The sequence below is a fragment of the Cricetulus griseus genome, chromosome 9, assembly GCF_003668045.3.
Source record: "Cricetulus griseus strain 17A/GY chromosome 9, alternate assembly CriGri-PICRH-1.0, whole genome shotgun sequence".
Lineage (NCBI taxonomy): Eukaryota > Metazoa > Chordata > Mammalia > Rodentia > Cricetidae > Cricetulus > Cricetulus griseus.
In genome coordinates, this window is record NC_048602.1 from 20,198,565 (window position 1) to 20,223,186 (window position 24,622).

At 40.7% G+C, this 24,622-nt stretch overlaps 1 pseudogene; it reads right to left on the reverse strand.

Moving 5' to 3' along the window:
* Window positions 1-1,473: 1,473 nt before the first annotated feature.
* LOC113838140 overlaps window positions 1,474-24,622 on the reverse strand; it is a 65,810-nt pseudogene continuing 42,661 nt past the window's right edge.

Genomic DNA, 24,622 nt, shown 5'->3' on the forward strand with positions numbered 1-24,622 from the left:
CACAGCATACTTGACCCAAACAGAGCTGCTATCATGAAAGTCAAAACCAGCATGTGATACAGCTTTTGGATAATGCACACCTGGAGGATAGTGCACACCTGTAGGCATAGCTATAAGTGAAAGAGAATCCTATCTTCATGCTTAAAGTCTTCTATAGTGCATGACTTCTCTGTTTCTTCATGTGAGTTAAGCACACTGAATCCTGTTGGGTTTGGAGATTTCTTGAAGCTCTTTTGAGTGCTGTATTTCCTGCTCCCATCAGCTTTCCTTCAAAATGGAACACTACTGTCTCCAGGACACTTACACAACAGCACATAATTAGGTTTCAGCATTACTCCTTCATTATGAAGTATTTGAGGTTGAACAAATAAAATTTTAACAAAAATTGTCACTCTAAGATTTGAAAATAACTTAAAGTCTTTCAAACATTTTTCATGTTCATAATAGTTCTCTAGTGTGGAGTCCCAAGAGCCTAAGAATACGACTTGGTTTAAGGACATACCAAATTCTTCCCATGGAAAATTTACTCCCAATGATGAGTTTTCAAACATTCTTAGACCTGAAAGGCAGTTAAAGACTTTTGCGTGTATATTACATTTTAAAATATTCACTCCTATATGAATATTTGGATGTTTTATCAGAATGGTTTTTAGACAAAACGTTTCTCATGTTGACTACTATGGTGGTTTTAATATGTATAGCCCCCAAGGGCTCATGCTTGAATGCTTCACCCATAGGGACTGGCACTATTAGGAGGAATGCCATTGTTTAAGTAGGTGTGGCATTGTAAGAAGTGTTTCACCATCAAGGCAGTTCTCCTATGTGCTCAAGCCACAACTAGCACACAGTTCACTTCCTGCTTCCCGAGGATCAAAATGTAGACCATGACTCAGCTGCTTCTCTGGCACAGTGTCTACCTGCATGTCACTCTTTCTCACCATGATGATAATGGACTAAATTTCAGATTTAATTTCTTTTGAAAGGAAATTAAATGTTTTCCTTTAAAAGCATTGCACTGGTCAAGGTGTCTCTTCAGAGCAGTAAAACAAAAACTAAGATAAAGATACTTGTAAGGTTCATCTCTGAAAGTACTCTATGATGTATTCTAAGATGCCTAGGGAGTCAGATGCTAGGGTGAAAACCTGCTAGTTCAGACAGGTCAAGAAGCAACCAAATTATCTTCCTTTTGTGCCAGAGACACAGAAAGAGAGTGTCTCATCAACAATTTCAAGCCAGAAGACCTCGAACACTCAAGTCGCTCCCTACTCCTTCCTGTGTGTCTATAAGTATTCAAACTCCTTAGAAGTCACTACGGCTACTTCATGCCAATAGTACTGGGTTCCACACTCTTAACTATGGTTGATATTCTTAAAATTCGGGTTTCACAGAATGCTGAAGCAATCCAGAACATATTTTAAGATTTTGAAACAACAGTAAAGCATTTCGCAAGCTTGCTGCATTTCTAAATTTTATCTAATATATGTATTCTCTCTGAGTTCTAAGATGGCCTTTCCTACCAAATGATTTGTTAAATTCACAACATTTGTAATGTTATTCTCTTGTGTGGATTCTCTGATGAGTTCTAAGGTTGTCTTTCCTGGAAAATGACTTTTCACATTCACTACATCTGTAAGGTTTCTCTCCTGTGTGGATTCTCTGATGAGTTATAAGCCTGCTTATTGTGGCGAAGGCTTTTTTACATTGACTATATTTGTAAGGTTTCTCGACTGTGTGGATTCTCTGATGTTTTCTAAGATTGTCTTTCCTGGAAAATGACTTTTCACATTCACTACATTTGTAAGGTTCTCTCCTGTGTGGATTCTCTGATGAGTTATAAGCCTGCTTTTTGTGGCGAAGGATTTTTCACATTGACTACATTTGTAAGGTTTCTCGACTGTGTGGATTCTCTGATGATTTCTAAGATTGTCTTTCCTGGAAAACAATTTGTCACATTGAATACATTTGTAAGGTTTCTCTCCTGTGTGGATTCTCTGATGAGTTCTAAGCCTTCCTTTTGTGGTTAAGGATTTTTCACATTGACTACATTTGTAAAGTTTCTTGATTGTGTGGATTCTCTGATGATTTCTAAGATAGTTTTTCCTGGAAAACGATTTGTCACATTGAATACATTTGTAAGGTTTCTCTCCGGTGTGGATTCTCTGATGAGTTTTAAGCCTGCGTTTTGTGGAAAAGGATTTTTTACATTGACTACATTTGTAAGGTTTCTCTCCTGTGTGGATTCTCTGATGGGCTCTAAGTGTGTCCTTTGTGGATAAGGATTTGTCAAATTCACTACATTTCTAAGGTTTCTCTCCACTCTGGATTCTCTGATGAGTTCCAAAAATGCCTTTCGTGATTAAGGATTTGTTACATTCAGTATATTTCTAAGGTTTCTCTCTTGTGTGGATTTTCTGATGAACTGTAAGATTCCATTTAACATTAAATGCCTTGTCACATTCACTACATTTGTAAGGTTTCTCTCCTGTGTGGATCCTCAAATGTCTTTGAAACTTTGATAAACTATAAAAGCACCAACCACATTCTGTACATATGTAGGGATTTTCTCTACAACGGATTTTGTAATGTACATTAAGTTGTGAAAACTGCAGGAATGATTTATTACATTTTGTACACTTATATGGTTTCTCTCTAGTATGGGATCTCTGATGCATAATAAGGCTTGAGTAAGTCTTGAAAAATTTTGCACATTGCATACATTGATGTGGATGCTTTCTGCAATCAGTTTCTTTCCGTTTAATCTCTGTATTAGTCTCAAGAGATGTATCATATTCTGTAGTTTTGTAGTCTTCCTTTCCTGTGTGCATTCTTTGATTTTCACTAATGATGGAACTCAAATACAAAAAGTTTCCACTTTCGTTATATTTGCAAGGTTCTTCCCCAGTATTCCCACTTTTGTGTGTGTTGAGGTTTAAGGTTTCATCAGGGGCACCTCTGTAGCTATGAAATCTGCACTTGTTGTTATTTTCAAGAGTATCACATATATCGTAAGGTGAATATTGGGAGGATTCATGAATCCCTTTGGCAGGCTCATTACAGGTATTAGTCTTCTCTTGAATATTTTCATGACCATGGATACAATCATTTGTGTCTCGGTGCAAGACTTTCTCACGTTTACCACATAAGCGATGATTCTCTGAAAAATTAGTACAATTGTGAATAATAGCAACGAATGTGGAACAGATTCAATAACTGATTTTTTTTTAGGTTTCCTAAGACAAATGAACTAATAACTTTCAGGGATAGCAATGTTAACAGAGGATTTTCTGTTTCACAACCAATAAATGGATGCTCATAAGAATCTCCAATCTGGAACTTAGCCCCTGTCGCAGGCCCGACTTCCTCTTGACCACTCAGGGATCTCCTGGCCTGGGGAATGCAGGCAGGTCCACTCACCCCAGAAGAACAGGCATCCGCAAGTCAGATAACATAGCTATGCTAGTCCAGCTCCTGCCCACTGGGAGAGGGAGTGCCTCAGAAGCAACTGTAAACACTGTGAGACCCATTAGAGTAGGGGACCTGCATGCATCCATCAGAAGAGAACCTTGGACCCGAACTAACAAGGAGAAGATGAGACACAACCTGCACTAACTAGGAGGAGGGATGGGATGACAACAATATAAGATCACATCCAACAACCGAGAAACCAATATGATGCCAGCATAGCCTAGGGACTTTACATTAGCAAAAATTGAATATCCAAACACAGATGAAGCAGAAGATAAACATGTGAAAAAACACTTCATGAAGATGGTAGAGACCCTAAGAGGAAATGAGAAAGTCCTTTAAAGAAATGGAAGAAAAGACAAGCCGATAATTTCAAAAAACAATTCAAACAGGTAAGGTTTGAATGCTGAAATGGAGAGAATTAAAATAAACACAGTCTGAGGGTATGTGGGACTTAGAAAATATATGCAAATAATCAGGAACCACACACACAGGCATAATCAACAGAATACAAGAGATAATAGAGATAATCTCAGGTGTTGAAGATACACTAGGAAAAATGGGTTCACAGCCCAAAGGCAATATTAATTAAAATAAATCTATGACCCAATATACCCAGTAAATATGGGACACTATTAAAAAAAACCAACCTAAGAAAAATCAGCATAGAAGGTAAAGAAATCAAACTCAAACATGCAGAAAACATATCCAACAAAATCATAGAAGAAAACTTTTCCAACTTAAAGAATGACATGCCAATGAAAGTACAAGAAACCCACAGGACACCAAATAGAGTGGACCACAAAAAAAGTTCCCTCATCACATAATAATCAAAACACCAAACATACAGAATAAAGAATATGAAGGGAGCAAAGAAAAAGTCCAAGTAACATATAAAGGCAAAGCTATCAGAATTACACCTGTCTTCTCCAAGGAAACTCTGAAAGTCAGAAAAACTTGGATAGATATTCTACAAACAAAAAAGGAACTATGGAGGCCAGCCCAGAATACTATGCCCAGAAAACCTTTTAATCAACATAGATGGAGAAAACAATATATTCCACAACAAAACCAGATTGAAATAATATATATCCACTAATCCAGTCCTACAGAAAATACTGGGAAAAATTCAAATTGAGAAAATTAACTACACTCACAAAAACATAGGCAATAGATAGCCCCACATTACCTAAAGTCATGAGAAAAACTAGGATAAATACACACAATAACACCACCAAGAACAAATCCAAAACAATCAAACACTCTCCTCCACTTCCCTATCCCTGACTCCCAATTTTGTCCTCTATAAACTCTCCTCTGTATGTGTTCTAAAAGAGGCAGGCCTCACATGGCTGTCAACAAAGCATGGCATATTGAGTTGAGGTATATCTAAGTTCCTCTCTTTGTATTCAGGCTTTGTGAAGCAACCAACTCTGAGGAATAGATGCCCAATAGCAAGCCAAAGTATTAGGGAAAGGATTTCATGGCACTACTAGGAGTCCCACAAGTAGACCAAAGTGAACAACTGTCATACATATGTAGAGGACCTAGTTCATTCCGGGGTTTAGCCTTCTCATTCGTATGTAAACACTGTCCCTTTCAGCCGGTCTGGTTCATAGTTAAGTAGCTGTGTGAAGGATGATATGAAGAATGATTGCCTATATCTTATGTTTTTGAGATAGAGTCACACAACTTGGAATTCATAACCCAGATTTTCATGGAGATAACCGTGTAGACTTCAAGTTCCAAAGTGGACATATTAAAATCATGCCATGCCAGTATTAAATACAGCCATCATATCTCAAAAATAAATTACTAAACAAAACCACATTCTCATAACCAACAGCCCTTCCTCTAAAACCATTTGTAATTTTTATAAAAGAAATAGGCAGAGTTAAAACCAGTAACAAATCCTTCTAATTATAATAAGTACTGCAATATATTTTCATGCTCTAAAATTATATATTGTTGAACTCTGAAATGTTCTTTCTATATTAGATAGGAGGGCTACAGTGAAGAAAGCATTCTTTACTCTTCTAGAGAACACAAAAAATGTAAATGAAGCAACATCAAAAATTATGTTGGTTCAAACATTTCCTTCATTTCAGGCGTTTTATAATTTCACATTTTACTGATACACAAAGTAGGAAAATAAAAAAAGAATGAATATGGAATTCTATGAGAAGAGACCTCTTACCCACAAAAAGTAGATTGCCATAATTCTCCAACATTACATCCATGTACAAAGCCCTCTGAGCACAGTCTAGAGATTCCCATTCCTCCTGGGAGAGGTCCACAGACACATCCCTGAATGATAACAGACCCTGCAATGAAAAATTCCCTAATTACCATGCACTGCTTCACAAAATGATTTCTTGAGTAAAAGACACAAAATAAATTAGAGAGATGTTTGTGACATAAATGACGCATGAGAATTTTGAAAGGACATGAGTTTTGAAAGAGTCCCGCACTGCTACTCTTTCAAAGACAATTCATAGGAAGATACAGTACATTGCTTACATCCATTGGGTCTCTCTCCTCCACGAGTATTCTAATATTTTCTAAGACTTGAGTAGCATAAAATAGTTGCCACAACCACTAAATTTGAAAAACTTGTCTCAAAGTTGCAGTCTATAATGTCTTCAGATCCTTGAAAATGTAGTTTGATTCCAAGCACAATCATGGCACTAAAAAACAGGATTTAATATCAGATGCTAGCCGGGCATCGGTTGTGCACGCCTTTAATCCCAGCACTCGGGAGGCAGAGGCAGGCAGATCTCTGTGAGTTCGAGGCCAGCCTGGTCTCCAGAGCGAGTGCCAGGATAGGCTCCAAAGCTACACAGAGAAACCCTGTCCCAAAACAAACAAACAAAAACAATAATCTCAGATGCTTGAGATTCAATGCTGCACCTTATAGGCAAGTCCTACAGAGTACACATACTTCTGACAAATATAGGGGAACACATAAACTAAAATTTAATTTTAATGGGTGTGGAATGAAAATCCATGGATGAATTAAATTCAGTTTTTTCTTGAGAGTAAGGAGTACAAAATCATTGCATATATGTAGTGCTACAGAAAAACACACAGAATCAAATACATTGTGAAGCTATAACATGAAGAATAATTGCAAACATGAAGTATGTTATTTCTCATGAGATTCACTGAAAGGATAATTTAAACCTCTTAATTGCAAACTTATTTGCCTCTTCTGTATCTGAGCTAATTCATCTGACAAGAATGTAGCACAGCTAGGTATCATTTATGATTACTCCATTACTTTTCTGAAAAACTAGAATATACAGTGTTATATAATGTCACAATTTTGCACCAGCCTGAAGACATGGCTGAGATGCAAGTGTCACTTGCTGTTCCTCCAGAGAAACCAACTTTAATTGTCTCTGACCACATGGCAATAACCACAATGTTTGACTTCAGTGCCAAATGTCTGGTGCTGACCTCTGGAATCCAGGAGCACATTGAATCATGCAGTGTACATAACAATATGGAGACAAACTCTCATATACATAAATGAAGTGTTATTGAAAAAATATATAGAAACCCTGGCGTAACTCTTCAGAATTTCTCCCTGTTGCACACAAACCTTAAGTGAGAGGGAAAACAAGCAAGAGAGGGACTTCTTCCTCTAAAGAAAAGAGTAATTAAAATGGACATTTATGCTTGAAAATTGATGGCTTATGTAATACCAAGTCAGTACTCTCTAGAAAATTCTTACAAATATATTCCACATAATGCCATACAAATGTGGACACAGCTGTGCTTTTGACCCATCTGAAAATGTAACACAGGAAAAGAAAAAATCAGAAATTCCCAAGAGAGCTACCCACTGAGTTTTGAATAGAATTTCAGAAGGGCCTCATATATTTAGAGTGTGAATACACCCCACATCACTGTGTGACTTAAGGAGGTAAAAAGAGAAACCAGAAAACTGCAAACATCATTTCCTCACAGACAGAGCAACTTTCTGGCAAGAGAAGGCACATATTGCTTCCATTATCTGTGCTCCCTGGGTCCCAAAATCTTTACCATTAGGGTTCAAGACAGTGAGTCTTTTCTAATTGTACTTTCTATAAATTTATCATTGATGTCAGTGAGAAGGTCCATGTACTGCTCTGTCCATGCTTATCAGCCTGTTTCTAGAAAACTGAACATTCCAGAAATGCAACTGGGTGGCACATGAGACCATACTTCCTCACTATGGAAAAGGAACACAAGTCCATTTTATGTAGAAAATGGCCATCAATATACTTCTTGAGTTTCATTTACAATAGCTTGTGTTTTAGAATTCAAGTCTAAAGTCCATGGATATTCATCACCTCACCAAGAGAAAATGAAATGGGTCAAGTCTCAGATACATAGTTGAAAGATTTAAAGACATAACCTTAAATATAAGAAAAGAAAAAAATCAGCCAGGCAGTGGTGGTGGACAACTTTACTCTGAGCATTCAGGAGGTGCACGCAGGCACTACTCTGTGAGTTTGACATCAGCCTGTCTACAAGAAGAAGCTCTCAGACAGCTTCCAAAGCCACAGAAACCCTATCTCAAAAAAAAAAATAAAAAATAAAATAAAGAAAAACACCTAAGTAAGGCAAAAATAAACACTTTGAATAACATTGCCAGTGGAACACAATTAAAAATGGAAATGTTTTCAATAATAAAAACAATTTTCAGAGAAATGTGAACATGACACTGACCTGGGGAGTATTTGTCACAGACCCATCCATTATTCTTGTTGCTCTTCTCTAAGTTTCACAGAGAAAACTACTGGAATTATTGTAGATATTTCACATTCTATTTGTCAAAAATAGAAATCTGAGAAAAAAACAAAACAAAACTCTGATATGATCAATGCCACACCAAACAAAAAAGACCGTACCCCAAGACCAAAATCATACCAGAAATCTTGTGAACATTTCTACCGCCAGGAGAAAATGGAAGGATGCATAAAGAGTGACGGAAGAGAGCTCTAGAATTAATACCATAGCCAAGATACTCTGTTTGCAAACAACAGACAAAGCAAATGCTCTACTAAATTATTATAAGAATTATTTTATGACAACCTTAAGGTCTGCCAACCTTAAGGTAAGTGAAGACAAAAATAAAGGAAAACGACAGTAATGCCCCCTTCGTGGCATCTGAAACCCACCATCAATGGAAAGACGCCAACAACACAACACTGAGAGCTGTGTCTGAGGATAAAGCGGTGGAAACTGGGCAGCTCTGGCTGCGCCCCTGGCCGCTAAGAGAACTCGCCATGGGCAACAGGTCTAGGGGGAGAGGTCCCTGGGGCGGAGGGCGAGCAAAAGAGCAAAGGCCGTCTCGGATGGGGACGGGAGAGACGGAGACCCCAGACAGAGAGCGGTCAGAGAGCAAACCAGGAGCCAGAGAGACCGGGACAGACGGACACTTTTAAGGGGTGCGCCCGGCGCCCGGGGCAGCACCCAGCTCGTGGGGTGGAAACGAGCGCACCTGGCCGCAGGGGACGAGCTGAGCCGCCGCCTCCTCCACCCCACGGGCAGCCGGCGGGAGCTGACGGGGTCCTTGTGAGCAGCTCGGGAGCACAGCCCGCTCCTCCCTCCCTCCCGGGTCCCAGCCCCGCAGCTCCTCTGACCTGGGAGCTTCCAGGGCCGCCGGGCTGCGGTTCCCGCCACTGCGCTGCTGACTGCTGACTTTCCCAGGCCGCCCCGCGAGCGCGGACACCGCGGATCCCGAGGGCTCAGGTCCCCGCGGACCCGCCGCGTCCTCCGCACCCGGGTCTGCAGCGCGCGGGTCCCCAGGTCCAACCGGGAATGGAGGGATTTCCTGTCCCTGCAGCGGGGCTCCTTGGTGGGGATCCCCGGCCCCGCCCAATACGCCCCTTCCGGCTGGGTGATCGCCTAAACCCACCAATCACCCGCGCTGTACCTCTTTAGTTTTCCTAGTCCACCTTTCTGTTAGGTTTCTTCTAAACTACTCAGATCTGGCAGGTGTCCCCTCCTCTCTCTCTGGCTCAGGCCGCCCTGGACCCGCTCTGCACAGCCTCCCCGCGTTTGCTGCAGCCTAGACCAGAGCTGGATCTGCCCTGCACCCCTCCCTGGGTTCTGAGCTCTGCAGACACAAGTTCTCCAGCCTGACTTCTCATCTTGGGATACCGGCCTCCTGGGTAAAAATGCACAGCAAAACACAACAAACACCCTAATTTTTTTTTTCCGAGACACGGTTTCTTTGTGTAGCTTTGCAGCCTATCCTGGCCCTCTCTCTGGAGACCAGGCTGGCCTTGAACTTAAAGAGATCTGCCTGCCTCGGCCTCCCGAGTGATGGGATTAAAGGCGTGCGCCACCAACGCCCGGCAACACCCTAAATTCTTCTCCTCAAGCCCCACACCTAAAACAAATAAACGCACTTGTCTCAAATCACAAGCCACAGCTATAGCCTCTAAGGAGAGCAATTTAAATGATAACCAAGATAATGAACACAAAACCCTGAGTCGTATTCAAAGAGGTCAAAGCATTTAAAACAAGGGAATCAACTCAAAAAGTATAGAAACAAAACCATTCCTGGGCTCTGAGCACACTAGCTAATGCCTGTAGGCAATGAGGACACTGTAGGATGTGAAAAATGAATTCATTAAATAGTTAACCTTGCAGGTCCCCGAGTTCCCAGCAGGATCCTCTGCACACGGCTCCGGATCAACAGGTTCCAGGAGTGCAACAGAGAACGGAGGAACTTCCGGCTCCTGCAGTCTGGTTCCTGTGAGGGGTTCCTCCTGGCACCGCCCCCTAAGCCTGGATTCTGAGTTCATGAAACCAGCCAACTGGCGGATCATTTTCGTAATGACTTTCATTGGGCACACTTGTTGCACTGACATAGAAGCTGCCCAAGCGCTCACACACATGAAATCAATCTAAAGAAATCAAACCAAACTAAACCCCCAAACCTAGTGGAGCATGGTCTGCTGGCACCACTTTAATCTCAACATTCCACATGAAGAGTTACGTTATTTTCAACTAACCATATCTGCCTAGCGAATTTCTGATGATCTTACAGCGATGTAATAAGCCCTCCATCCTAAAAAATAAGAAACAAAAGAAAAAACAAAACAAAACACAAAACAATCAAACAACAACAGCACCAAAAAATGGTCACAGATGCCTTAAGAAAACTGCGCCTGTAGCTGGGACAGCACTCAAGAATTGACACTGTTGGTGTGTGCGGCTGAGGAAAGGACCCTGTACACATCAGACACTCTGCCACTCAGCATTACACCCAAACCCACATCTATTTTCAATATCACTTCCCCACAAGTGTTTTTAAAGAAGTGTCATTTTACTTAAAAATAATGGTATGGTGGATGCATCTAATAAAGTTATTCCTGTTTGTTCAAAAAGAAAAAAGAAAAGAAAACTGCACAAGTAGGCTCATACTAACTCTTACAGGGAATTCTCTCTATTTCACCTTTCAAACCCTGCACTGTTTGTATTGTTTCTTGCAATTATTGGTTTTTCTTTTCTTCCATTTCTTTAAAGGATTTTCTCATTTCCTCTTTTTGAGTCTCTACCATTTTCATGAATTTGTTTTTAAGGTCATTCTCTTCTGCTTCATCTGTGTTAAGATATTCAGGTCTTTCTAGTGTAGAGTCCCTAAGACTCTTGTGGCATCATACTGGGTTTTCTGTTGTTGGGTGTGCTCTTATATTGTTCTCTTCCCATCCCTTATTCCAGTTGGTGAAGGTGGGGTGTCTCCCTCTCCTTGTGTGTAGGGGTCCATGGTTCTCTTCCAGTGGGTGCAAGAAGGTCCAATACTCTAATGGGTCTCACAGTGTGTACAGGTGTTTCAGAGGCACACCCTATCAGAGTGGATGGGACCTCTGTTAACAGTACTATCCCTGAAAGTTACTAGTTTATATGTCTTCGGAAGCCTAAAAAAATCAGGTATTGAATCTGTTCCATATTTATTGCTATTATTCACAATTGTACTAGTTTTTCAGAGAACATCGCATATGTGGTAAACGTGAGAAAGTCTTGCATCAAGCCACAAACTATTGTATCCATGGTCATGAAAATATTCAAGAGAAGACCCATACATGTGATGAGTCTGGCAATCTAATTCATGAACCCTGCCAATGTTCACTTATGATATAAGTGATACTGCTGAAAATTACAAGTGCAGATTTGATAATTACAGAAGTGCCTCTGATGAAACCTTAAACCTAGACAGACACAAAACTGGGAATGCTGGGGAAGAACATTGCAAATATAAAGACTGTGCAAACATTCTGTATTTGTGTTCCATCATTATCCAAAATCAAAGAACACACACAGTAAAGTAAGACTACAAAACTACCGAATATGAAACATCTCTTGAGTCTAATACAGAAATCAAAATGAAAGAGACTGATTGTAAAAAGCATCCAGATCAATTCATGCAATGTGGAAACCTTTTCAAAACTCACTCAAGCCTTATTATACATCGGAGATCCCATACTAGAGAGAAGCCCTATCAGTGTACAAAATGTAATAAATCATTTCTGCATTCTTCACAACTCAATGTACATTACAAAATCTGTTGTAGAGAAAATCCCTACAAATGTACAGAATATGGTAAGTGCTTTTATTATTTATCAAATTTGAGGAGATATTTCAGCATCCACATAGTTTTCAAGCTATACTCCTTTTTCATAACAGAAGATTCCATACTTTGTCATCCCTTCTGTTAGGCTCCTTTGAATTTGAATCAGATGTATGGATATCTTTCTTTATGGCTGTGTAGACAACTGTCACACAATCTCTGTATGTGGCTAGTTATAAATTCCTGAAGTAATAGTTGCTTATTGCACAGAAAGTTTTTTCCACAGAGGCTGTAATCAGCACCAGGTTATGGGCTGAAGATAGTCTTTTAAAAACACTTTGAACATTCATATGTAGCATAATAGCATTTGTGTATTCTATGTTATGGCCTGTACCCATCCCATTCATAGGCTCTTGGCCTGGTTTCCAATGTTTTGCTAATATTCCTTTTTCTGGAAGAGGCCTAAAGTTCAAAAAGAATGCATTTCCTTTCATGGATAACTGTCTTGCCATTATGACACTGCTTTAGGAAACCAAGGGAAGCAACAAGCCAGCTGCGGGTCATTACCCAGCTTTTATAAATAGTGCTAAAGCACACAGGATCACCTGATGTCTGTCTAAATTCTCAAGCTTGAGTTCAGTTAAACAGAGTGTTTAATATTCATATAGTTCTGTGCATGACTCTAAATCTCCCCAAATCCCTACAACACATGGAGACACAAATTATGCCTGGGTCTTTTAAGTGACTTCAGTAGAGTTTGTGAATGTGTTGGTTTTTTTTTTTTTTTTTTTTTTGGTTTTTCAAGACAGGCTTTCTCTGTATTGCTTTGGAACCTGTCCTGGACCTGGCTATGTAGACCAGGATGGTCTTGAACTCACAGAGATCCATCTGCCTCTGCCTCCCGAGTGCTGGTATTAACGTTGTGCTCCACCAACACCCTGCTGTGAATGTTTTCCTATGCAGAAACTTTTCTGAAAGTAACAAAATACATCAGCAGGCATTTGTAGTACTGAGGGTCAATGAGAGGATATTGGTTACCAAGAAGATACAGAGGGGAAGCTCAATGGTGCTGAGCTGCATATTGCTGATTGATTCTGGTAGCTCTCATGGTCCTGTGCTCTATCAGGGTAGCGACACACTGTGCCTGGGAGGTTGGTGTTGTGTCACTCGGGGTCCACATCTGAGTGAGGTCACTGACAACTCTTCTCCCCCACCAATGTATTCAATACCTTTCACACTTGAGTGCTATCAATAGGGATCTAAGATATTTCTTACACACTATGCTGGTCCTAGAAGTCTGCACTTTTCTCACTGTTATCCTGTTTATGTGAAAATCTCCAACTGATTTATAATATGGGTTTCATTCCTAACTTTAAAGATTAACACAACAGAGCTTTCTAATAGAATATTTGTAACTATTGAAGGTAAGTTTTTTTTTGTCACTAACAGTTTGGGATAAGTTACTGTCTTACATGCATTAATGCTTTTCAATTGACATTTTTCTCTTTTCTGAGTAACAACTGATACCCTGTGCTTAGTAAATTTGCGAAGAGTGCATGCTCATATCTGTTCTGAGGTGTCCAGACTCCTTCCAATTTTCCATATTGTGTATAATGTTAGATGTAGGGTTGTGGCTTCTAATGTAGCTTGTACTGAAGTTTTTCTTCCTATTCCCTGAATCCTAAAATCTTTCACAATGACCATAAATGAAAGTTTACCACATGCCCTTTGTCAATATATTAAATTCTTTCCTGCCTAAAATTTGCAGCGTTACTAATCTGTGCATGTTAAAGAGTTATTTTTTTTAATTCCCCATCTTTAGAGGGAAAGATTTATTCATCCTTGGGATATCTACAAAGTCAGATTGGATTTCTCCATTTGTGGTAGTTTACATTCCCTCCAAGGGTTAGTATAAACCTCCTTGTGCCGTTTTCTTAAACACATTTGTGAGCAGTTTGTTTGCTTGATTACTTTTTCTTTGGTTTGGTTTTTTGTTTGTTTGTTTGTTTCTTAATTTTTAGGGTGGAGGGCTTATTCCATCGATGTTGCTCATCAAAAACTCAGTAGGCAGACTAGGTTTGGGGTTTAGTTTGGTTTGATTTCTTTGGATTGATTTCCTGTGTGTGAGCGCTTGGGCAGCTTCTACGTCAGTGCAACAAGTGTGCCCAAGGAAAGTCTTTACGAAAATGATCCAGCAGCTGGGGTTTCAGGTACCCTGAGTCCAGGCATAGTGGGCGGGGTGAGGAGGAGCCTCTCACCGGAACCCGACTGCAGGAACCGGAAACTTCTCCATTCCCTGGTGGAGCCAGCGCCGCGTGTTCGGAACCGGGAGAGGAAAACCCCGCTGGGGACTCGGGGACCTGAGCCCTCGGGATCCGCGGTGTCCGCGCTCGCGGGGCGGCCTGGGAAAGTCAGCAGTCAGCAGCGCAGTGGCGGGAACCGCAGCCCGGCGGCCCTGGAAGCTCCCAGGTCAGAGGAGCTGCGGGGCTGGGACCCGGGAGGGAGGGAGGAGCGGGCTGTGCTCCCGAGCTGCTCACAAGGACCCCGTCAGCTCCCGCCGGCTGCCCGTGGGGTGGAGGAGGCGGCGGCTCAGCTCGTCCCCTGCGGCCAGGTGCGCTCGTTTCCACCCCACGAGCTGGGTGCTGCCCCGGGCGCCGGGCGCACCCCTTAAAAGTGTCCGTCTGTCCCGGTCTCTCTGGCTCCTGGTTTGCTCTCTGACCGCTCTCTGTCTGGGGTCTCCGTCTCTCCCGTCCCCATCCGAGACACCCTTTGCTCTTTTGCTCGCCCTCCTCCCCGGGGACCTCTCCCCCTAGACCTGTTGTCCATGGCGAGTTCTCTTAGCGGCCAGGGGCGCAGCCAGTATTTTAATACTGTCATTTTCACAATAATGCCCTTTTAAAACAGAGTTTCTCAGACCCCGGCCAAAAGCAACCACCACCTGGGGTGGGATAGGATTCAGTAAAAGGCAGTTTGAATGCTTGTGCATTTACAGAATGTCAGTAGTGAATTCTGTCCTAGGTCCTGCGACCTTCACACTTACAGGTTTTTTGCCAGATAGTCTTGCCATGCATATATTCCATGTGTGGAGACTGCTTTAGATCACCAGATGGCCTTCTGTTTCCCACAAAATAGTTTTGTTACCATGATACCAGTGGGCATTTCTTGCCTGGCAGGTTGGAATTAGAGCACTAAGGATCCAAGCCTGCCTATGGCCATTGATAACTCTGTCCCCTTCCCCAGCCTGTGTAGCGGTTTTGACATTATGAATGCTACTACCAGGTAGTACAAGGTATTTTTTAAAACTGTGAGTGGTCTACCGACAGGTCAGCATCCTCTTGTTTGTTTGTGAAAACAATTGTCATGTCATGGACATCTACCTTCTAATTGCAGAATCCTATTTTTTGTCTAAGAGATCCCCTTTCTTTATTATGGGTTATAGAATGACCTTTACCATTTTCTGATCCTGTGAACTGTGTCCCCAGTGGTGCAATGTGGTCACTAGAGGACACCCCTATGTGTCCTCATTTGAGCAAAATGATTCCAGCTGCTCCTTTTTATTGTCAGGTTTAGAGTTGTGTCTCATTGTCTTTAATATGTCATTTTGATTCCTTTATTTCTCACATCATTCAGAGCTTTTTTTTTGGCTTTTTGAGACAGAGTTTCTCTGTGTAGCTTTGGAGCCTATCCTGGTACTCGCTCTGGAAACCAGGCTGGCCTGGAACTCACAGAGATCCACCTGCCTCTGCCTCCTGAGTGCTGGGATTAAAGGTGTGCGCCACCAACGCCTGGCCATTCAGAGCTTTTCTGATGAATAAATGTGATATTTAGCCATAAGCCTTTCTTGGATCTATTGACATCATCCTGTTTCTTTCCTTACTCTCTCTACTTCGTGTCTTATATTGATTAATTCATGAAGATCGAAACGGTCTTTCATTGTTGGCATCCAATCAGCTTGCATTCTGTTTTCATGTAATTTAGAGACTATCTCTGTGTCTGTGTCCATCTGCACAACTTGTGTGTGATTTTCCTTTGCATAGGTTTGTTTCCCTCACCTGCTTCAGGTGCTGTGGCAAAACTGGCTTTGCATAATTGCTTTCTAGCATTCCTAGTGGTATTATTATAAGGCTTTTCTACAGAAAAGGAGGATTCTGTGTGGAATCTGTCCAGTCCCAGACACTGTTAGAGAAACTCTTCATACTTTTGTCTCAACACTGCTTTATGCCTTTCTCAGAAACATATTTATGGGCAAATGTCTTTTACAATCAGAATGTATTCCTGACAAAACTTCTCTATGTATCTTTGTCTCCCCACTTGTGTCATTGTTATTCATGAGCTGACAATCACCTGACACTCTGAGAGAGTATCCTCATTACTCCTGGAATTCTGTCTCACTGCTCGTCGATTTAAGTATCACAATAGCTAATTGAGAACAACAAACTGAGCGATGGAGAGATTGCTCACCAGATTGGAGAGCTTGCTCTTCAGTTTCCAGGTTGAGTTCCAAGTACAGTCATGGTGACTTAACTTATGTTCCAATGGTTCTGTTGCCTCCCTGTGGCCACTGCAGGCATTTCATGTGATGGGCACAGACCTACCTGAAGGAAAATTCCCTTACAAATGAAATTAAAAGACATAATCTTTTTTTTACATTCTCTCAATTTACTGTATGCATGTCTTACAACATTTATTGATCTCATTTATTTATCCATCCATTTTTATCCACCCTCTACCCTGGTACCCGTCCCCCAAGAAAAAACAGAATGTAAGAGGAATAGTGAAAATTTTATACTCTTATCATGGAAACTGGAGTGTGACACACTCGTTCACTCAGTAAACATCTCTGTCCATATATCTTTACTTTCAAGTGTTCATTGCAAAGAGCCATTGGTCTGGTTTGAGGTTTCTGGTTTCTATTACACAATGATGTTCACTTACTAGGAGTCTCCTGGATATCATGTTACTGCCCTGTGATTTGGAGAATCTGCAGCTTTGGGTCTGTAGGCGAGGCTCTTTCATGTACTCCAGATCACCATTGGGGAGGACGTTGCACTAGGACAAGGCATAACCCTGTTTCTGGGTGTGGGCAGGTGCCAGTTTGGACCACCCAGCTGTCCCTTGGTGACACTGAGTACCAGTGTTAGGTCCCTAGCATTACCCCAGCTAATTCACTTCTTGCCACAATGAAAAAGTTGGGCTCTTCTCTTTCTTTCATGCCCTGAGGGTCAGATCTCCCACACAATACAATATTAGGACCTTCTCTATAGTGTTGCTCGGGGGAGGTACAGGGCCACTCTTCAAGTCCTGCAGCTGGTGAGGTGTAGAGAAAACCTTTCTGCATTTATGACCCCAGGGCTGGCTGCTCTAATGGTGTCAGGCATTGATGGACTGGAGGGGTGCAGGAGGGGATGGATCTCTGCTACACCTACTACCTATCACATGTCTGATTGCTAATGAGGACAAGTGACCTGTGCCTATAACATTGGAGCTGAGTCTCCCTCATTTCCAAAAACCAGTGGTCTCTACTCTGCTGCCTACACAAGGGGCAGTGTCTGGTTTCTGTGTGCTGCGGCTGGTAAGGGGGAAGGTCAGCTCCTGTCTGGTACAAATAGTATGGGAGGGGTCGTCTTTTACCTGCCCACACAATCATGTGACAGACGAGAGTGTGAACAGCTCTCCCACAACTCTATCTTCAGGGCTGGCTCCCCCACACCTGTGCCAACATGGTTGGCTCTGTTGTGTTGCCCAGGTGAGGTACAGGGCCTGCTCTCCCAAGGTTTGCAGCTGGCAGGGGTCATGGTCAGCTCCCCTGGTCTTGTTACCTGAGGTCCAATAATCTCACCTGCCACAGGCATTGATTGGTGGGGTTGGCCGAGAGGGAAGGAGGGCACCTCTCCTCTAATCCATGCTGCAACAGAACAAATGGGTGACAGAGACAGCTGTCCATTGTTCACTATGTCTCACCCACACCTCTGCCAACAGGATTGGCTCTATTGCGCAGCCCTCCTGAGTTTTAGGGCCTGCTGTTTCCTGTGTTGCAGCTGGTAGGATCAGGGATAATTCCACAGTCTTAAGAGCACAGGACTTCCTCTCATACCTGCCTCAGCATTGATGGAGGGAAGGACATCTCACTTCACTCCATTTGTCCATAAGATAGATGAAGGGTGGAACTAGTTCTCCACTCACTACTTTAGGGCTTGTTCACCCACGCCTCCACCAACAGGGTTGGGTCTATTGTGTTTCCCAGGCTAGGTGCAGAGCCTGCTTTCCCAAGTGCTGCATGTGTTGGGGGTCCCAGTACATCTCTGGCTCTTGTGCCATCAAGGCCATTTCTCACACTTGCCTCAGGCATTGATGAGCATGGGGAGGCCATCTTTCCCTTGCCCATTCAACACAACACTGATGAGTAATGGGGACAGCTCTCCCATGCTCACAGCTTTCCTGCTGTCTCACCCACATCTAGAGTTGCATGGTTGGCACTGTTGTGCTCCCCTGGAGAGTTGCAGGGCCTAGAGTTTACAGTTGACTGGGGTCCCAGATGGGTCTCCTGCTCTTAGAACACAGGGAAAGCTTTCCCACTACAGCTAATTTAGGAATAACAAACTCCGTGCTGCAGAGGCAGCTCAGCAGTTTAGAGAACTTACTGATCTGGCAATTTCCAATTCAGTTCCATGTAGACGCATGGTGACTTAAAATTCCACTGTGTCTGTTGTCCTCTAATGGTGCTGCTGTCACTGCATGCCCAAGGTGCACAGACCTACCTACAGGCAAACATCCATGCACATACAATGAATATACATACATCTTAAGAGGAACAGGAAATGATATAGAGGTCTTACATAAGGATTCAGGATGACAGCACAGGAAAGAACATGGAGGTGTCACTGCTACTGTGACAGTAAGTGTGGAGCCTGGATATGTGATTTGAAATGGCCAAACTGAAGAAATTAGTGTCAAGTCAGTGGTAGGTATTGGTTTTTATGGTTTTGGCAATTTTATTGATGCATAGGTCATGTGTTTGATCACTTTCACTCCCCGTCTCCTAGTTCTAATTACCCACTGTCATAATGCTTTCTCACACCTGCATATTCACACTTTTTAAAGAGTACTAAGTCCAAGAAAGCCTAGCCATATGTGCACAGGATACACCTCTCAAGAATACTGACTCTTGACTTTTCCAAGGCCAACAGTTGCTTAGAGTGTGTCAGGTAGTGGTGTGATGATCACTTTTACCTTGCTTGGTTATTCGTGTGTGTGTGTGTGTGTGTGTGTGTGTGTGTGTGTGTGTGTGTGTGTTTTGCATGCTGGTACAGCCTCTGTGGAGTCAATCAGGCAGTGACACTCATGTGACTGACCTGGAGAGCAGATCAGCTGTACCTGTGCTGTAATTTCATCACAACTCTGAATACCTTGGAAACATGAACACACAGTTCATGTCCATGGGGCACCCTCAGAAAAGACACCATTCAGCTGGACAGTTGTAGCAGCCTCAGCAGACGTCTTAGCAACCCTGGAAATTCCCAGGTGACCGAAGCTGCAGTGCTGGGAACAGGCAGGAACAGGACCAAGGGTGTTTGTTATCCATTCTGTCCTGCTGTTCATCAGAACATGGAGTCTGATATCTGCTATGGATTTCTTAATGCTACCAATAATTTTTAGATCAAAAGAACACATCCTAATGTTTTTAGTTCATCTTGTGATTGCAAGGAGATTTACAGAAGCTTGATCTGTTAGAGAATTTGCATTACATGTCATTGTCTGCAAACATAGTATTCTTTGCTATTGTGACAATTGCATCCCTCTTGGAATTTAAATTTTTCCATTCTTTCTAACTCTCCTGTTTTTCCATTGGCCTAATCAAGAGTGACTTTTCTCTATGACATCTAGTCATTCCCTGAGAGCTTTTTAGATATGAGTCATATAAGGTACCACTGAAGGTTTTATGGAATCAGGAAGTATATTTTTGTAAGTTTTATGGGTATGGTCCTAAACTATCATATTTAGTAAGTAATTTTTTTCTCCAGTTTACTTTCCATCTGAGAGTTATCATAAAATCTCTTGAAGTTTGACTTATGACATCTCTTTCAACTGTTATTTTCATATTATGGAGCTTTTATTCATGATTTGTTTCCTAATATTTTTGTGGGTAAAATCAGGGGTGGTAATTTTCTTACTTCTAGATAGAAATGGTATTTACTGATTGCCTGTGTTGAAAATAATCCTGTCTTTCCAAGCTCTCCTATTCATCTATTCATTTTGTGAAATGCCTTATTCCCTGGGTTGCTATTTATTATTTAAATCTGATTTTTTTCTATGTAAACTTTGCCTCTAATTATATTGTGCAATGAGGCTTGAGCAGATGACTTCTGTCATTTTATAACTTTCTGCATATGCCCTTCCTTCTCCATGAATTTTAAGAGCCCATGTTTCTGGGTACAATGATAAGGTTCATGGTCATTTTCTTTCTGTACTCTAAATGTATCCTTCCAGTGTTCTCCTGGCGGTAGAAATATTCACAAGATTTCTGGTATCCTTTTGGCGTTGGGGGAATCTTTTTATATGGTGTCACATTGACCATAACACAGCTTTATTACTTTCAGATTTCTGTTTTTGAAAACAGGATGTGAAATTTAAACAGGAATTCCAGTATTTTTTTCCTGAGAAACTCAGAGAAGAGCAACAAGAACAATGGATGCTTCTGTGGCAAATATTCCCCAGGTCAGTGTCACGTTCAGGTTTCTCTAAAAATTGTTTTTATTATTGAGAACATTCAAAATTTTAATCATCTACCACTGGCAATGTTATTGAAAGTGTTTATTTTTTACTTATTTATTTATTTTTCCTTTTCTTTTATTTCATTTTTTTGAGACAGGTTTTTTTCTATGACTTTTGAGGCTGTCCTGGAACAAACTCTTGTAGACCAGGTTGGTCTCAAACTCACAGAGATCTGCCTGGCTCAGTTTTTTTTTCTTTTCTTATATTTAAAGTTATGTTTTTCAGTCTTTCAACTATGGATCTTAGACTGGACCGATTGTATTTTCTCTTGGTTTTCTAATATCAATCTATGAATTTACATGGACTTTACAGTTGTAGTATAAAACACAAGCTATTGTAATGACATTCAAGGAAAATATCGATGGCCATTTTGTACATGGAATGGTCTTGTGTTCTTTTATAATAGTTATGAAGGATGGTCTCCTGTGCCACATGCTTGCATTTTTGAAATGGATATTTTTCCAGAAAAAGTCTTATGAACACGGACACGCCAATACATGGACCTTTTCACTGACACCACTGAGCAACTTATTGAAAAGTAGAATTAAAAGAGACTCACTGTGTAGAGCCCTAATGGTAAATATTTTAGCACCCTAGGGCACACAGATAATGGAAGTAATATGTGGCTTCCCTTTCCAGAAAGTTGGAAGTGTCAGTAAGGAGATAAAGTTTGCAGTATTCTGGTTTCTCTTTTTGCAATAACGTGTCACACAGGGATACGGGGTTTATTGACAATTGTAGTGTATGGCTCTCAGGAGAGATTCTGTTCATAGTCAATGGGTAGCTCTCTTTAGAAAATTCTTACTTTTTCTTTATCTTTTGTTTCCTTCTTCACAAGGGGCATTAGCACCTTTATCTCCTCATTTATATGGCATTATGTGGGATATATTAATAAGAATTTTCTAGAGAGTACTGACTTGGTGCTGCACATAAGCCATCAATTGTCAAGCATGAGCAAATGTCCCTTTTAATTACATTACTCTTTTCTTTTGGAGGAAAAAAAGGCCCTCTCTAGCTTATGTTTTTCCTCTCGCTGAAGGTTTATTTTACACAGGTAGAAATTTTGAAGCATTGTGTCCATGTTCCTATTTTTTCTTTACAATCATATTTTACTTAAGTATATGAGTATTTGTTTGCATATTTCTATTGACAGTGTATGATGCATTATGTTGCTGGATCCCTGAGGTGAGCACCAAACCCTTGACACCTAAGTCAGACATTGTAGTCATTGCCATGTGTTTAGAGAGAGATAAATTAGGTTTCTCTGGAGGAGATGGTGTACAGCTGTGACATTATATAACCCTGTGTATTCTAGTTTTTGAATAATAAGTGAGTAATCATAAATGATACGTGTCTACCCTAAAATCCTGTTAGATGAATTAGCTCAAATACTGAAGAGAAAAATAAAGTTGAAATTAAGAGGTTTGAATATTCATTTGAGTCAATCCCATGAACAATAATATATTCAAAATTAATGAAAAGTTAGAATATTTCTCATTCTATGGAATACATTTCTTTTGGTAACAGAAAACATTTCTAATTTTTCTGAATGCATTCTCACATATACCTTGTTTTTACACACACGTGCGCGCGCACACACACACACACATTATATATATATATCCTTATTCAGTAATGGAATTCATGCAATTGTTATTTTCAGTATTGATTGTGTCAACTTGTAGAAAAATTGAGATAACATCAGTGTTGTCTAATTCTGCTTTTCTATTTACTTCTTGATTTAAATATTCCTCATGAAATAGCTTCACAAAGTATTTGGTTCTATGTGTTGTTTGGAGCATTGGAGATATATGCAATGATTTTATGCACCTTACTCTGAAAAAAAAATCTCAATTGAATTCATCCATGGATTCTGCATTACATATCCTACCTCTTTTTCTAGACAGGGTACAGATTGTACCTAGGCCTCAGGATCTGAACTGAGCATTTTGGAAAAGAGTCATGTGAACCCAGCTTCAGACAGCATTGATCTAGTGTCCATATTTATGCAAGGTTGACAGGTGTACAACATCAAAGCATACTTTTACTGACTATAAATTTAACATTTGGGATGTGACAATGAGATTCAGTTTGATATCAGCATGTGTTTCATAAGGTACATTTCTGCATGTAGACCTCAAATTTTTATGGTATATTCCCTAAAGGTTTGCTGGTTGCAAGATTATTATGTCGTCCTGTTTTCACAGAAATGGAAAGTACAATAGATTCTGAATAGCTTACTTAGAAAGCATCTGTTTTTTAAATTAAATTGTAATTTTATTTTATATATTTTCCGGAAATTATGTGTACTGTGTATGACTGCTGCCTATAAGGTGCGGCATTGCATCTCATGGATCTGGGAGTAATTTCTGTTTTCTTGAGACATGAGCGTGCTGGGAATTAATCTACACTTTCAAGGACTTTAAGACACTACAGACTGCAAACCAGAGAAACATTTTTCAAATTCAATAATTGTGGCAAATCTCTTCTCTGCTACTTAGGTCTTAGAAAATTCATGGAGGAGAGAGTCCCAGGGATGTGAGCCATGTATTATGTCTTCCTGTACATTGTCTTTGAAACATCAACAATGCAGCACTTCTAGAAAAGTCTTGTCTGTTAAAAAGTGCCATGCCTCTTTTATATCACAAACATCTCTCTAATTCATTAGGTCTGTTTAAGCAAGAAATCGTTTTGTGCACCAGTGCATGGTAATTAGGTAATTAGGTAATTTTCCATCGCAGGGTCTGTTATCATTCAGGGATGTGTCTGTGGACCTCTCCCAGGAGGAATGGGAATGTCTAGACTGTGCTCAGAGGGCTTTGTACATGGATGTGATGCTGGAGAATTATGGCCATCTACTTTTTGTGGGTAAGAGTTCACTTCTCTTAGGATTCCTGTTTCATCCTTCTTATTTCCCTACTTTGTTTATCTATAAACTCTCTGAAACTAGAAAATCCTAGAAATTTGGGAAATTTTCGTTACTAACAAAGCTTTTTATTGCTGCTTCATTTACATTTTCTGTGTTCTCTAGAAGAGTAAAGAATGCTTTGTTCTCTGTGATCTCTTTAGCCCTCCTATGTAATATACAAGGAACATTTCAAAATCCAAGACTATTGTTTTCTCCGGGCATGGAAATACATTGTAGTACTTATCATAATTAGAATGTTTTAAAATTTTTACTGGATTTAACTCTTCACCTATTTCTTATTATAAAAAATGCAAAAGTTTTTTGAGGAGGGGTTGTTGGTCGTGAGAACGTTGTTTTGTTTCTTTATTTTTGAAATATAATTGCTCTGTTTAGTACTGGCACAGCATGATTTTAATATTTCCACTTTGGAGCCTGAATCAGGAGGTCATGGTTAGTTTCCTGCAAATCTGAGTTATGAATTCCAAGTTATGTGACTCTGTCTCAAGACATAACACATAGGGAATCATTCTTCGTATGATCTTACACAGAGCTCTTTCTTTTTTACTTCCTAAATACCTATGTATCTGACCAGCTGCAAGGGACAGTGTTTACAGAAGAATGAGAAGGCTATACACCAGAATGACCTGTAAAACATTTTTTGAGTTTGGTCTATTTGTGTGACTTGTAGCAGTGGGATCAAGACCTTTCCCTAATGCTTTGGCTTCCTGTTGGGAAACTATTCCTCAGAATTGGTTGCTTCAAACATCTTTAATACAAATGAAGGAGCTTAGATGTACCTCAACCTCATATGCTACGCTTTGTTGACACCCATGTGACGCCTGCCTCTTTTAGAACACAAATAGAGGAAGAGTTGTTGGGGACATGAATGTGAGGCAGGACTAGGGAAC